General features: G+C 44.0%; 3 non-coding genes across 3 annotated transcripts; 1 reads left to right on the forward strand and 2 right to left on the reverse strand.

Annotated features, from left to right (window-relative positions):
• Nucleotides 1-3861: 3861 nt before the first annotated feature.
• Nucleotides 3862-3933, reverse strand: TRNAH-GUG (transfer RNA histidin (anticodon GUG)). Its single transcript has one exon. It is a non-coding gene; the product is annotated as a tRNA-His (tRNA).
• A 1519-nt stretch (nucleotides 3934-5452) lies between these two features.
• On the reverse strand, nucleotides 5453-5524 carry TRNAH-GUG (transfer RNA histidin (anticodon GUG)). The gene has a single exon. It is a non-coding gene; the product is annotated as a tRNA-His (tRNA).
• A 693-nt stretch (nucleotides 5525-6217) lies between these two features.
• TRNAH-GUG (transfer RNA histidin (anticodon GUG)) lies at nucleotides 6218-6289 on the forward strand. The gene has a single exon. It is a non-coding gene; the product is annotated as a tRNA-His (tRNA).
• Nucleotides 6290-16472: the final 10183 nt, after the last annotated feature.

Genomic DNA, 16472 nt, shown 5'->3' on the forward strand with positions numbered 1-16472 from the left:
TCTGTAAAATGCTTGCAATGGTAGGTGTCAAATGAAGTCACATGTGCTTAAGTAGTACAAAGTTAAGCTGCTGACAGCTCAGAGGAGTGGAATCAGCGAAGTCTGCACAAAAGAGGGCAGGCTTCATGGAGGAGGCAGACCTGAGCTGGGTAGGATTTGGACAGATGAAGAAAAGAAGTGTAAGGTCATTCCAAGCTAGGAGGTCAGCATGAACTGAGCAAAGGCACTGAGGTGAGACCCAACATGGCATAAAAAAATGGAGGATTCATAGTGGAGAAGAGTAGGAAATAAAGTTAGATGAGGAGGGGAGAAGATAGCATAAAGGTAGAGTTTAAATTATAATTTAAGAGTTATAACACCTTGTACTTACTCTTCTTTTAAATTATCTGTAATTATCTGCACTTTCCTCCACCACCAAAGCGTGGGCTCCCAGAAACAGGCATTGTTGAGTATCTCATGGGCCAGGCAGCTCACTAGGAACCAAGGGTACAGAGGTGAGGCCATCACAGCAAGGCTCCTCTGAGACTTGGGTGGAGTTTGTCAGATCCAAAGCCTTGCATGTTAAGCATGTTAAGCATTACACCGTAGAATTAGGATTCTGAAGGGGAACAGGATGTTCCTATCACTTAGTGCAGAGCCTGACACATGGCAGGAGTTTAACAAATGTTGAAATGAATAAAGATACTTTCTCTTGTTCCTATTTTATATAGCTATAATTGTGGTATACACAATTTTATGTCTTTTTTTACCTAATATTGCATAATTTCCCCATTTTTATGTAAGCTTTATTTTCTTCCAACTTCTTTTTCAAAAAATTCCAAACCTACAGAATACTTCAAAGAAAGTACAGCAGAAATCTGTATACCCTTCACCTAGATTCACTACTTTTAAACATCTTGCCGTATTTGCTCTATCCTTTTTTCTTTTTTTTCTTAACCATTTGATGCAAGTTGCAAATATCATGACACTTCAGCTCTAAATACTTCAGCAGCCATTTCCTAAGAATAAGGAATTCTTCTGTGGGCCGTAACACCATTACCACAATAGTATTGTCTATTAGAGCATATTAAATTTTTTCCATTTTCCCACAAAATGTCTTTTATGTATATATTTTTTGTCCTGATTCAAGATTTAATCAAAGTTCCTGCATTGCATTTAAATTTCTTCAGTCTTCTTTAATCTTGAACATTTCCCCATTTTATTGTTGCTAGTTTGTTTTTCATGACATTGAACATTTTGAAGTGTCCAGGGCTGTTGTCATGTAGCATGTCCCACATTCTGGATTTTTCCATAGTTTCCTCATGATTAGATTCAGGTTAAACATTTTTGAAAAGACCACTATGTAGGGGATGTTGTAGACTCCCCAGTGTGTCACATCAGCAGGCCAATAGTGCACATTTGTCCCTTTATTGGTGATGCTGGGCTTGATTACTTGGTTGAGTTGGAGTCCATCAGATATCTCCACTTCACAGTGTAAGGTCAGCGGTGGTGCACTATCCTAAGACCTTTTGGCTATTTGCTTCAAACAGTGTTTTACCCAGTGGTTTTAGCTTCCACGGATGATCTATGCTTGCATTTGTTATTACACTAGGGGTTGCAAAATGGTAACTTTCTAATTCTGTCATTTCTTCTTCATTTATTATCTGGCATTCTTCTGTAAAGAAGACTTCTTCCTCCTTCTTCCTCCTCCTCCCTCTATCTCTCTGTCTCTCTCTCATCCCCATGGTCTTAAAAATTCCTTTTTATTCAATGTGATATAATCCATTCCCACCATTACTCTTTTTCATGCTCAAATTGTCCCAAATTTGACCAATAGGAACCCCTCCAAGAGGCTTCTGTGTCCTTTTGACTTAGTCCCATCAATCTTTAAGCACTTACTTGCTTTCTCACACCAGATATTTCAGACTCAACTTGCACTTCCCCTCCTGCAGACCTGTAATCAGTCATTTCTTTAAGGGAATCTTATTCTTTTTAGTTGGATACAGTATTTAAAAGTTGACTTTATACTTTTTAAATGACTATTTAATATATTGTCAAATGAATATAACTTAGTTCAACACTCTATTTGTTGAGCATTTAGGCTATTTCCATTCTCCTCCCTTCTTAGTAAATCTGTAACAAACATCTCTATGCAGATAACCTTTCCAAGTTCAGTATTATTTCCTTCGGCAAGATTCCCAAAAGCGGAATTATTGGGACAAAGAGTGTTTATTTTTCCTGACTCTTGATACACATTGTCCAGTTGCTCTCGTGGAAGCTTTTAAAAGTCAACAAGGACTTCTAAGTGTCAAATCCAATGATTTTGTCTTACACCTCTTTCTCCTTTGCAGCACCTGAGTCTGCTGACCTCCTCTGTGCTTGAAACCTTTTTCTCCCGAACTTTCTTTAAGATGACACTTTCTGGTTGTCCTCTTTCTCAAGACACACCCTTTCTTCTGCACTTAACCTCCTAAATTTGTGCATGTCCCAAGGCCTAGTCCTTATCCCTTACTTTTCTTACTGGGTACTGAGTGGGGTGTCCTCACTTCTGTTTGCCCGTCTTTGGATGCCTAGTCCTGTCCTGGGCTCTGATCCCTTCTGGGTTTTGCCTTCATTTAAGTCTGGTTCTTGCCTTGGGCCCATCTCTGTCTACAACCTTGAGAGGACTAATATCCAGTATACTCACATATGCACTTTGTTCTGTGAGATTTTAGATGTAGATGGAGCTTCATTTGGGCCAAGTTTTCCGTTTCTCTGACATGAAAATAACATGGTTCTGTGTTGAAAGAATACAACTTAGGATGCAACCACAAAGCAAACTAGGCCAGGTCATTTATTTATGGACTCCATAAGAAACCTCTATTTAGATATTTATGGAGAAGCTGTATACTTGGAACACACACCTACTAAGACTCAATTCTGCCTTCAATGAGCTTGAATTTTCTAACTTTAGTGGTTTGTGACTTAAATTGGATCCTGACAATAAGATAAGGGAAGAGGAGGGTCTCCAAATGGAATACCAAGTCAAGTTCCTCTTCCAAACTCCAAACTCAGGATACTTTGCTGCCCTTCCAACCAGAAATCAAAATAGGGCTGCTTCCCAACAGAGCCCAGGCTCCCATTCAAAGGTTTTTATGGCCACGGTAAGGAAATCTTTTCTCCTATCTTACCAACCCAAACTGTTCTCCATCCTCTCCAGCCAGGAGCCAGGGCCCGGGGAGAAAAAGGACAGGATCAGGGTGGATGGAGATTCCCTCTAGGTGTGTGTACTCTTCCCTGTAAAGGCAGATTGCCTACCAGTGCAAATCTATCACCTCAAGTCTATAGGACTTCTGGGGGAGAGGAGGAGGAAGGGAAGGGTCGTTTGTATCATGCAAAAGAAAGGGGGAATATATTTGCATACCTATATACACATGTAAATGTTTGTTTATACAAGGACTGTCATGGGAAGATACGGAAACTGGCAATAATCGGTGGTTCGAGTGAAGAGTGAGAGGGAGACTTTCCACTGGACTTGTGTACGTGTATTCTCTATTTAAAAATGAACAACCCAATTTTTTAAAAAATGCATGAAAAGGAAAGGAATAAACCGCAAGGTCACAGCTGTCTTGCTGGTATAGGAGAATAATTTAGTCACCGATTTTAGATTTTGGGGGGAAAGAGGGGATTACAACTGTTTGATCTGAAGCTGTATTCAGAGCATTCAATGAGAATTACCGCGGGTGGCGATCTTAGGGGTGGCTCAATTTTCAAGGTAGAGAGATGCAGCGGCTTATTTCACGAAACTGAGTTATGATTTATACAAAATATTATCGACTTGGGGGAAAAAAAAAAGAGGAAACATAAAATCACAGACCCCTTGCCGTGCCATTGTTCCCACAATGCCGTGACTCGGATTCGAACCGAGGTTGCTGCGGCCACAACGCAGAGTACTAACCACTATACGATCACGGCGAGCTACCGGGGACCTGTGAGGATAGCTTTCTGATTGTCCTCTTCAACAGTCATAGGCCTTCCCAGTCTGCACGTCACCAAAGGGCCCACCTATGGGGCGGGGTTCCAGCCCGAGGCCGACTCTGAGAATGCGCAGGCGCATTGTGCTGTCGCCATTTGATCAGGTTCTGTTCTGTTTTGGTCCATTAACCACAGGAGGTGGTGATGATGGAATGCGGAAGGGTGGGTTCCATGTGAGGGAGGTGGGACTTTACGGGGGACCACTTGGGCAGCTAGGGACGGGACCGGACGGAGCTCAAAGTGTTCGTAAGCTGTGTAATTCCCATTGCTAGGAAGATGCTCCTCTCCTGTGCCCGGGAGACCCTTCCAGCGACCCCGGGCCTTCAGAGGGGCGCTCCTCAGGGATTCTCCTCCCTCCTGATCCCTCCAGGAGCGACCCAACGCCGCATTTGCGCAGGATGTGGACCAGAACCGGGCTGACCACGTAGAAGGGACTCAATGAACAATTCTCACACTGCCATTCCCCTCTGCCTCAACCTCCACTTCCTTGCAGCTTCTTCTACTCCCCCGACAGCCCTGACCCCTCCCTCCGCAGTGCTCCCGCTGCACCCGGTGCCCACCTCTGTTGTGCCCCTGGGCGGCAGCAGGGACTGGGTCCAGTTTTTCTTCTTATCCATCAGTGCTCCCTCCCTCACGGCGCCTAGAACCAGGCGGAGTCCACAGTAGGCCGTGGCTTTTTGCTAAACTGAAAACGTGCCACTGCTTCTAACAAGTGAATCCAGAGTGACCACCTGTCTCTACAGTGTCGTCTGCTCTAATCACCCCGCACCCCCACCCTGCAGAGGCGCCAGAGGGATCTTGCTAAACACTAATTGAATCATTTCACTCTTCCACCTCTCATTCCCATCCCGTAGACTGCAGGAAATTCGTCTGCCTTTTCCAGCTCATCTCCTGGCCCTCCTTCAGTGTCGTTTCCCATCCCCTAACTACTTGCATTCATTCACTCAACAGGTCCTTGAGAAGCGCCTGTTACCTGTCAGGCCAGGGCCTTTGGGCATCGTAGGGGTAGGGGAGAGAGAAGATTTACAAAGAGGAATTACGAGGGTTGCTTTTCAAGACCCTCTTTAAGCCTTTGCACACGAGATTATCCTGGCTGCTTCACAAACTCCCTTTCTGCCTTTAAGAGCTACTTCAAAGGTCACCTCCTCTGCCAAGCCTTCTCTTCCTATTAATGGGAGTCTGTTTCCAGCGCTGCCATGGGAATTCATACATATGTCTATTACAGCACAGCCTTGTGAGCCCTTTGTGCTTTGTCCCCAAGAAGGATAACGCGCACAGCCCCAGAGTAACCGGAAGCCTATATTCTTCGGAAGTCCAATTTATCCAGAGCTGGCATAAATGTCGTTTCCATCTGTCACAAGGGGATTGGGATCCATTCTCGAGAATGTTACAAGCTCGAGATAAAAATGGAGGAGAGTGACAAAAGTGAGACCCCCTGCCGTGTTATTGCTTTACGCAATGCCGTGACTCGGATTCGAACCGAGGTTGCTGCGGCCACAACGCAGAGTACTAACCACTATACGATCACGGCGAGCTACTGGGGACCCAGGCACAAACCTTCTCCCTTGAGCTCTTCTCTGTTGAAAGCCCCGCCCCCTTGATGTGTCACTGACTGGTTCCCACCCAGCTCCAACCTCTCCGCTCCCTGAGTGTACGCAGGCGCACTGGACTTCTTGCGTTACTGATTTCTGTCCGTGCTTGCTCATGGGGCAAATCCCTCCGCTTCACCACCGCGCGGGCTGCGCTCGCAGTCACCTCCCCCCCCCCCCCCCCCCCCCCCCCCCCCGCCCACGCCAAAGCCTCGAAGGACGTTGTGTGGGTTGGTTGGAACTGATTTTCCTTCTGGTGGAGTTTAAGAGAGCCCCATTCCCAACCAGAAGCCTTGCAAATAGCGTGAGCGTCAGGGCACGGTGGGTGTGAGAGGGACCGAGGGCCACCATTGGGGCGACTCGGGGCCTCACATCTGCGCAGGCTAAGTGAGCGCCCAGGTCGTAGTCCTGGCTTCCTAGGAGTCCTTTAGTTTGCAAAGCACTTTCCTGTGCTCTCTTAGGGCCCATGCAGACGACCAGCGGAGACTTCGGCTGGGGAGTCCACGTGTAGGTGTCAGCGCGAGGGCCAGAGGAGCCTGGTAGACAATGGGCACCTTCGGAAGGCTAGCCCAGTGGCGGTATAGACGAGAAGACCAGCGCTCGGTAGCGTGCATTCCGTGGCGTCCCGGTAGCTCGCCGTGATCGTATAGTGGTTAGTACTCTGCGTTGTGGCCGCAGCAACCTCGGTTCGAATCCGAGTCACGGCATTGTGGGAACAATGGCACGGCAAGGGCGCCTTTTTAGATTTGGGAAGTCACATTCCTCTCTGTGGTTATGCCCCGTGTTTGTTGCTGCTTGATATTAGGGCCGAAATTATAATGGGGTAAAAAGTGAACTCTGGGAATTTACTTTCTAATTCTTCATCTGCTTGTCAGTCAGCCAACCTTCATCTTCCCCGTTATGTGATTGTTCCATTTTAGGACGTTATTCTGTGTGGTACTCTTTCTCTTTCTTCATTTGGCCCCTGTCAACAGTCAAATCGTATATTGGGTTCTCTAAAAAGCCTGACACTGGCTAAAACTTCAATACTTGGGAGTGTAAAGATTATAGGAACAATGTGCAAACACTTATTACAGGTTAGAAGAGTGCAGATTAGACAATACACTGTGACGAGTGAAAAATGCGACCGTGCTGGCGGCGCTGGTTCTCATAGCCTCCATGAGGGGTGCTAACGAGCAGTTTGCGGCCTCCATCTCCACAACCTCGGAGTGAGAAGGTACTTTTCTCCTTGAGGATTTTTTTCCTAATCTACCTTAGGTTTAACACAAATTTTATTTGTTTGTTTTATGAGCACCTAAAAATTCCGAACTCAACAAATTTAGGTCTGCCATTTGGCATTAGGCAAAATGGAAGTAAGTTTTACACTTGGCTGTCTCGTGGCTGGCAGCAGCTGTATCACTGTCAAGGAGGGAATGAGATAGGACTTAGTGAGGAATGAGCTTCTCCCAGGGGACCTGAGGGGGTGGCAAAGCAAGTCAGGAAGCATTCCTGGGAGAGATGGACATTGCAGTGGGGTTGTGCCCCCCTTTACTGACAGTCTATCCACAAAGACTGACTGAACAGCGTGTAGAAGCAAGATAGTGTTGAGGGCTGTAATCTCCCCCAGTCTCCCCAAGCCCTGTTCCCTAAATTTGATGAGTTTAAAGCTACACTACAGGACAGCTCAGACCATGAGAGAATACAACGGCGGATGGTGAGCCTGAGAACTTGCCAAATTTTGGATGATTGATTTAAGAGCTATATATATAGAAAATCAACATTACCAGCAGAAAAAGAACCAGCCAACAGGAACATGACAACTTACCAAATAACTACATTGAAGGTTTTTAAATCTGCGGGCTGGAATAAGGTGTCAAGGTGGGAAGCAAGGAAAGGCTCTGGCTTTTTCCCTGATGGCCCTGCCTCCATCCCCCCACTCCTCTCCTGCAGGTGGTTTCATGCTGGGCAATGAGCTGCTCCCCAGAATCTGGGGAGAAAGTCTGGAGCAGTGACTCTCTTGGAGTATTCGAGTAAAAGCAATCAACCAAGAAAATAAAAAACCACAAACATACACCATCTGAGGTAACCCACTCAGCCATTTACATCCAACCAAGGCAGCTGAAGCGTATTCTGAGGGCAGGAATGCCCTAAAGAAAGTCAACAGAAGGTTCCTGGTTGCAGGAAGAGTAACTGAAGGGGAAGGTGCTCTCCTGCACCTCCAACTGCTGACCTTTTCGGCAGGTATACCATTATCCTGGAGATGGGTGCATCCAGCTCGTGAAATTTCATAATATCCTCTTCCAAGGTCACTCACTCAATTCCCCTTACTCTGATTTCAGGCCCACAAAACAGACTTTTGCTAATGATTTGACTGCCCGTGTAGACATTCCTGCAGGGAAGAGCATTGCTCTGAACAAGCTTCTGAGTAGTTGGCATTTGTTCTTCTTACTCTTGGTATTTTGGTTTAGACTCTTAAGAGTCTGGTTGGTATGATTCATTGCCCTTGAATCTGCTTATCTCTGGGCGCACTGGCAAAACGGAGTTTCTGGGCTGGCAAAGCTATGAGCTAGAGACCCTGGCCTGGGATGACCTCACCAGGATTGCTGCTCTGTGACACCCTCTCTGAGCAGTCAGCACCCTCCTCCTTTGACCTCTTGTTTTAAACCCACGTTTTGTAGTTTTTGATTCTGGGGATATGATCCTTCTGTTCCAGCGTGAGGTCCGAGCTCTTCTCTAGGTCTCAGCACCAGCAAAGAGGCAGGCAGAACTTCAACGGGCAAACCTTGAAGGGAACAACTGTAATTTATAAGCTTCGGAGTGTTTGCTTCAACTAACAACCCCATGGCTACCTGGTCACACCGGAGCATCTGGGAGCTGTTGCTGCTGCAGCTGCCGGTCACCACAAGGGTGCAGTACAGACTGGACCAGCATCCCGGTATCACCTGGAAGCTGGTTCAAATTCAGAATCTTGGTCCACAACACAGAACTACTGGATGAGAATCTTCACTTGAACAAGATCCTCCCCAGATGATTCATCTGCACCTTCAAGTTTGAGAAGTGCTGCTGTCATCTAGAGGAACTACCTGGCTCTAAGGGAGGTCTTCACTGTTCACCTTGTGAGTACTTGGGGTTCCTAAAAGGGACCTGCCCATGTCTACTGGGCCTCATCGATGGGGGTGACTTTGAGGTTGTGAGGAAGGAAAGAGGGAGATCTGGGAGGGAGTCACTGAGGGGCCCATGTTTGGGGGCATCTAAGGAGGAGGCAGCTTCCTGGACTTCCACTAGGAGGCGCTGCACCCCAGGAAGTGGAAGTAGAATGCTGAGGTTGGATAAGACTCAGTCTAGAGGACTCCACTTTGGACTTCACCCCTCCAACATGGATTCTCTGGATGTTCCTGACTCAAGTTCCATTCATTCATTCATTCACTCATTCACTCACCATTCAAAATAGCATCTTTTAGCTCTTAAAGTACAGTACATCATAGGGAGCTGCAAAGCTGTATACAGATACTTCTTGCCCATGTGGTTTACTTTCCAGCTGGAAGAAAATACTAGCCCACAGGTAACAATAAGAAAACAACAGAAGACATGCTGTAGATGGAAGAGGCATTTCTCACTGCGGTGGAAGGAAACTCTCCAAGGAAGAGCTGACATAAGCTTCCAGCAGAATTGTAAAATAATTGAAATTTGTTTTCAGCACTTCCAGCCCCCTCATTCTGACACCCCTCCACCTCTTTGTGTTGTCGTTATCTCATTGATTCTCATTCATTTCAATTAAAAATATTTATTGACGGCCTACTATGTGCCAGGCACTGATCTAGGCTCTGGGGCTACAGTCAGGAATAAGACATTATATACGATAAGATGTGTTGTTCTCATAGACCTATATTCTAGTGCAGGAATCAGAAAGTTAAACAAAAATAAAGAAGAGAATTTGAGCCAGTGGAAAATAATGTGACACAGTGTCCTCCTGTTCCCTGCCTATTGCCCACCCTTCTACCCACTCTGCTCCTTTGTTTGTACAAAGTACGATGACTGATAATAGTAAGTGTTGCCTTTTAATAGGGATCAAAGTTTTACACCAAAGAGATAAACTAACCTAGAGTGGCCCCTATGTGGCATAAAGAGCCTTCAGATCTGAGGCAGTCTTGTGTGGGCAGGGTGAGGAGGATTCTGTGGTGACCTACATGAACCCACAGTACAATCCAATACACCCAGGTGGATGCTGAGGGCCAGGGAGCAGTGCCAGATGACCCCACAGGGAGGTCAAGAATTTGCCAAGGAAGCCAGGAAAACAAAGTATCCACCCAAAAAAATAAGAAAAAATTTCGAAAGAATGAAAAGCACTGAAGTGATCATTTCAGGAAAACAACAACAACAACAACAACAAAACCAAAAAAACAAGCCCAGAACTTTGTTGGGAAATAGTAAACTATAAAATAAGTACTTAAAAAATTTTCGATTACATGTGAGACATCATAATCTTTTCAGTGCTTAAGACCTTTGTAGGTTTAATCCAGCACTGCTGATACACTGAATCCGGCCCCTGGATCAAAGATGCAACCCCTAGGGAAAGAAACGGGCGGACCCTGAATTGATTAAAATTGCATTTCTGTCACCCAGTAGAACATATTCAAATAGAAAATAAATGCAGTAAAAAAGAAATAAAGTTGCATTTCCTGCATTCTTGAGTTTGTCAACTGACATGTGCACCTAATACACATGCCAAGTGACTAGCACAGAGGTGCTCAATATGCATTAGTTGGTCTCTTGGTTCCAAGTACTTCTCTCCACACCCACAAGAAGAAAACATGGGGAAATCCTGAAGGACTATTTCTGTCATGAGGCCTAAAACTCCTTCTTGAGTCAGGAAGAATGCAGGAGCTGCCTCTCGGAAGCAAAGGTCTAAATCCATGGTTTCAAAACATTATTTTAGAACTGATAACCAGGAATGAATTTTTCATCATGGAATGAGAAAAGAAGGTCAGTGCAGTAAGCTTTTAAAAACCCTAAATGTATTTAATTCAAAAGACTACCCTCTCGGCTGAGATTATGTCCTTCCTACTTTTGAGGTGTTAAAGTGACTTTTCTTTTAAAAAATGATGGAGAGAGTAGGTGATAATTTTTAAAAATGTTTTTTCTTGGAAAAATTTAAAATTGGCAATCCTATGTTGATCTCCAAAATTATTTTTGGAATTTTACTGACCAGTGAAATCTAAAAGTATAAAGCTCACTATACAGCCCAGAGAGCACAGCATCAGACTGAGAAGAAATGGTCCTCAGTGAGTACGGGGTTTGCAGAGGGATGCTCCAAGGGAGAATTGTCCCTGTTCTGTCAGGATATAGTCCAGGGTGATGCTCATCCACCTACCAAACAAACAGTAGTCCCTCGTATGACCTGTGCTAGGCCTTGGAAATATAAATTCGAATAAGACCAATACTTACTCTGAGATTCTCTCAGCCCAGGGTTAATCAGATGAGTGAAGAAATAATTACAGCCAGGCTAGAAATATATACAAAGTATATTGGTGCTTAGATCATTCATTCCACCAGGATATGACATTTGAGCTGGGTTCCAAGGCATGCATAGTGATTTTCCTGGTAGAGAAGGGGAAAGGGTATTCTAAGCAGAGAAAGGCAAAAACAAAGGCAAGGAAGCATGGACATACAGACAGCATAAGAAAAGACAAGTCAGAGCCAGCCCTTGTGGCCTAGTGGTTAAAGTTTGGCACTCACTGCTTCAGCAGCCCAGGTTTGGTTTCTGGTCCCATGGAACCATACCACTCATCTGTCAGTAGCCATGCTGTGGCAGAGGCTCACACAAAAGAACTAGAAGGACATACAACTAGAACATACAATTATGCACTGGGGCTTTGGGGAGGAGAAAAAAAAAAGAGGAAGAATGGCAACAGATGTTAGCTCAGGGTGAATCTTCCCTAGACGCCCCCCCCCCCCCCCAAAAAGTGAAAAATGGATTTAAAAAAAAAGATGTCATAGCTGTGACATAAGATATGGATGGAGAGTGAAGGTGGAGCCAAATTGTGATGAATCTCTTGCCCCTTATTGAGTCAAACGTTTTGCCCCAGACTGGTGGTTCTTGACATTTTGTGGTAACTTATTGCTTTGGGAATCCATTGAAAGCTATAGGCTTGTTCTCCAAAATAATGCACTTATGACAAAATGTGGGGAATTCACAGATTTCCTGGAGGTCATCCATAGGCTTTGTTATAGGCATTAGGGGACCATTTAAGTCTCCGTTTTTAAGCAGAGGAGGGACATAATCACATCTATGTTTAAGAAAGGTGAGATGTAAATGGGTAACTATTGACAAAAGTCTTAATTCAAAGGAGAAACAGAAGAGAATTTCAGCCTGCTGGTCCGGTTGTTGAGGTTGGGCTTTGGGACTAATCTGGGGGTGGAGGAAGGACTCTTCCTTCAAATCACACCCACAGGTGTTTCTTCTTTAGCTCAGCGGTAGAGGAGATAGACATATTGGATGAAAGGAATGGATGTGAGGCTTGAGAAGAAGGTCTAATATCAAGCGGGAAATATTTTCTAGAGTCACAGTAGTCAAAATAGTATGAAAATAGATGTATCCGTGTTACCCTAATATCACTGTTAGTATTGAGAATCTGACATGATGACAGAATGTGCAAGTTTCAAATGTAATTTTAAGTTAAAAGAGAGAGAAAGACATGCAAAAATTGCAACAGACTTGACCTTTTTACCTTTCCCAACTTTCTCCTACATTTCAGAGTCAAAATACTTCCGAGTCATGACTACTCTTTGGTTCGCTGGCCCCATCCTGACTCTAAATGACTTCCTTTTTTACCATATCACGAAAGCTATAAAGAACTCCTTTCCCCCTAAACTCTCTTTAGATCAAATGCTCTGAGAGAACTCATGGTGGTTTTAAAATATGTTCACAAATTCTTTGATACGCCTCCTTTCTAGAAGTAGAGCTTAATTTCCTTCCCTGGAGTGAGGGCTGAACTGAGTGAGTTCTTCAAATGAATAGAATAAAGTAGAAATAATGGTGTGTCACTTCTGAGATGAGTAATAAAGTGCACTGTGGCTTCCTCTTTGCTGTCTCTTGGTTCACTAGCTCCGTAGGAAGCCAGCTGCCATCTCATGAGGACAGTCAGGCAACATCCTGGAGAGACACATGAAGTGAAGAACAGGTCTCCTGCCAACCAGTCATCAAGGAAATGAGATCCTTGACCAATAGGTATGTGAGTGAGCCATCTCGGAAGCAGATTCTCCAGCCTCAGTCAAATCTTCAGATGACTGCAGCCTGGCTGACGTCTTGACTGCAATTTCATGAGAAACTCTGAACCAAAACCACTCAGCTAAGTTGCTTCAAATTCCTGAATTCAGAAACTGTGAGACAATCAATGTTTGTCATTTTAAGCTGCTAAGTTTTCAAACAATTTGTTACACTGTAATAGATCATTAATAACAGATTTTGTTGCCTGAAAGTGGGACACTGCCAAAACAAAAACCTAAAATGTGAAAGTGGCTTTGGAACTGGGCAGATGCTGGAAGAACTCTGAGGGGAGTGTTAGTGAAAGTCTGAGCGGCTTTAGAGAAGCTACCTGTCTTCTGTTCTCCAAATTCCATACAAGTGCCTCTCATATGTGGAATCTAACATGGAAAATGGTTGTCAAGCGATTCTAAGAAATGTTTTCCAGACTTTCTTAACCCTTGGAGGAACACAGAAGAGGGATGCTGAGTTGCCAGTAGACAGTCTGGAGCAGCTCATTACTTCAGGTACTCAGCATACATATACACCTTTTTACCCACATTTAATTTTCAAACAATAATAGCAACAACATAATGCTTTCACCTAATGTGCAGTGACTATCTCTCACACAAACGAAGATGCCCTTACCGTTTCCCCTCAAAAGGGGAGACCCAAAGTCTTATCAGTCATTTATCTCTTTATGATGGTTATTCTTTTTCTTTTTCAGTTACAATCCCCCTGATACCCTGTAACCTAAAAACTAAATCATGAGGTTAACTACCATCAACTCACTCTGTATGAAAGAGTACAGGAAGGGGAAGGACAATAAAGAAATTAACAAATGTAAATATATATGTAATAAACCAAGGAAAAATACGCCTAGCTACTAAAATCTCTTTCCTTAATTGGTGACGAGGTGGTAGTTGGTGTTTATAATTTCCTTCTTTCCCAACCAATTCACATTTCCTGTGCCCTCAGCCAGCACTCAGGTACTCATGGTTCTTTAACTGATGATATGACTCAAACCTTCACTCTTAAGAGTGTGAACCATTAGTGGTCCTGACTGAACTGTATTGCTGTGGTCTTCCCGTAACTTTTACCATGAGACATCAAAGTACTAAGGGGCACCATATTCAGAATAAGAGTTAAGTTCATTGAGGAATTGCTGTCCCCTCCATAATGGGACAATGTAATCAACCTGCTACCAGGTGACTGGCTGGTGCCACTGAAGAATGATCCATATTACAGACTCAGCATTGGTCTCTGCTATTGACAGATTTAGCAATCACCAGTGGGAGATGCCAGATTAGCCTTGGTGAGAAGTCTCTGTTGTAGAGCCTATGCATAACTTCCATCCCTGCCACCATGGCCACTTTATTCATGAATCCAGTGAGCAAGCACTGGGGTAGCAGAGGAAATAGACTAAAAGATATACAGTCTCTTGCCAGGGGTTCCCATTGGCTAAACCCAACAAGAAACCAGAGGGCAAGGCAGCCTAGTAATGCAGCCCACACAGATCAAAGCAAGATGGAGAAAGATGGAGAGGGGATCTGGAGGAGGAAACAAAAGCTACCCAGTGTTTTCTCCATTGTGGTGCCTCAAGTAAGATCTCTGCTCACCAAACCTAGACTTTTTTCAATTAATAATTTTGTAGGCACCCATCTTAATTCTAGGGAGATCATGAACAATTAGCCAATGACAAAGATGCGTGCAGCCTAAACCATTCTGATTACCATGCATGCCCTGCATCCCATTTCCAGAACCATGACCATACTGTCCTTGGCATTTATATCCTGCCATTTAGCCCCTGCTGCTCTGAGACCCTGTTATTCCCACTCAGATCAAGGAGCGAAGGAAAATGCCTGGAACATAGGGTATATTCAGTAAATACTTGTTGACTGTGTAAAGACCTGGTGAGTTAGATATAATTATTTACTCTCTGTATATTTTTGTTGGAGTCAACTGACTTACCTTTCTGGCTATATTTTCTCTTATAAGAGAGAACTTATAAGTTCTCTCTTCCAGTTCTTAGAATGATTCCCTAATGCTTAATACCAGTCATATATATTACTTTCAAGACCAGAAAGCTTAGTTGTTGGATGGACTAAGCTTCAGGGAAGCGGCAGCATCTGTAATGTTCTTCGTTGCCTCCATCTCAGAAGTTCTATTTTCAGCAGTGAAGGGTGTGAATTTTTTCACATCTCTGGCAAGGTCAGAACTCAGAGGATGTGAAACGGTAGCAGGGAAACAAACACAAGACTGAGGAAGTCCAGAGACTTGGGTTCTAGCCTAGTTCTGCCATTTGGGGACTGTGTTAGTTTCCTAAGGCTCTTGTAACAAATTATCATAAATAGGGGGCTTAAAACAGTAGAATTTTCCTCTGTCACAGTTCTAGAGGCTAGAAGTCCAAAAGCAAGGTGTTAGCAGAATTGCACTCCCTCCAAAGGCTCTAGGCAAGAGTCTTTCCTTGCCTCTTTCAGCTTTTGGTGACTCCAGGCATTCCTTGGCCTGAGGTTTGCCTAATTCCATCTCTGCCTCTGTCGTCACATTGCTCTGTCTCTTCTGTGTCTCAAATCTCCCTCTGACTTTCTCTTACATGGACATCTGTCATTGGAGTTAGGGCCCACCCTAAGTCCAGGATGATCTTGTCTTGGATCCTTAGCTTAATTACATTTACAGAGACACTTTTTCCAAATAAGATCACATTCAAGATTCCAGGCATTAGGACTTGCACATATCTTTTTGGGGGGCCACTATTCAACCCACTATAGGCACATCAAGTCACATATTCTCTGGGACTCATTTTCCCCATCTGTAAAATGAAGAAGTTGGACTAGATGAATCTCTAAACATTTTATTATTCTCTTAATCTTTACTTCATCTAATTGAGGTTCTATAAATAATATCACCCTAAACAAAGTGGTTATAGAAGACAGCCAGTAATTGACCACTGCATAATTCCCCAAGGCACAGCTACACCACGTAGACAAAAGGCCCAGCTACTGACTTTTGTCCTGAGTTTGTAAACCTAGTTTCAGCCTGGCTTAGTCTCAGGAAACTGAAGCTGGCTCTAACTTCAATAGGTTGCTTCAACAGCTCACATCCATTCACTCAAAAAGAAGCAGGGATTTCCCATTCTTTAACAAAGGCTGATTGAGGGGAGAAGGCCCTCTATACTCAATCTTCACCTCAATGATTTAGTTAAAAGGTTGTCCAGAATAAAATTGTTTTTCTTCTTACCATTGGATTTTGCAAACCTCTGTCCTTATATATTTTGTTAGTGTTGTCCTATTATCTTTAATTTTCTTGGGTCTCAGAAAGCCACGGTGCAGATTTCATGACTCTTGAAAAGAAAAGAAAATTTGTTGGAATGCTTTATTTAAGTATAAACCATATTCATAAGTTATTCAGATATATATGAATGGCTATTTTGGCAGGGGAAACCTTAGCAATTCTTAATGGGCTCTAAAGAAAAAGTTGTTGAGTCTACGCTGAGTGATTTAAGGGCCTGCTTTCCTGGGAACCAGCAAGGCAACAAAGGCTCAGCCACTAGATAACAAAGCATCTTGAAATTCTACGAAGAGCTGGTGACCCACCCTAAAATATTTCCAAGGGGATGCAAAGGCCCAACATTTTAATGAGGCAGAAGGTTAAGATTGGACAATACG

This window comes from Equus quagga, chromosome 2 (assembly GCF_021613505.1).
Source record: "Equus quagga isolate Etosha38 chromosome 2, UCLA_HA_Equagga_1.0, whole genome shotgun sequence".
In the NCBI taxonomy this organism is placed as follows: Eukaryota; Metazoa; Chordata; class Mammalia; order Perissodactyla; family Equidae; genus Equus; species Equus quagga.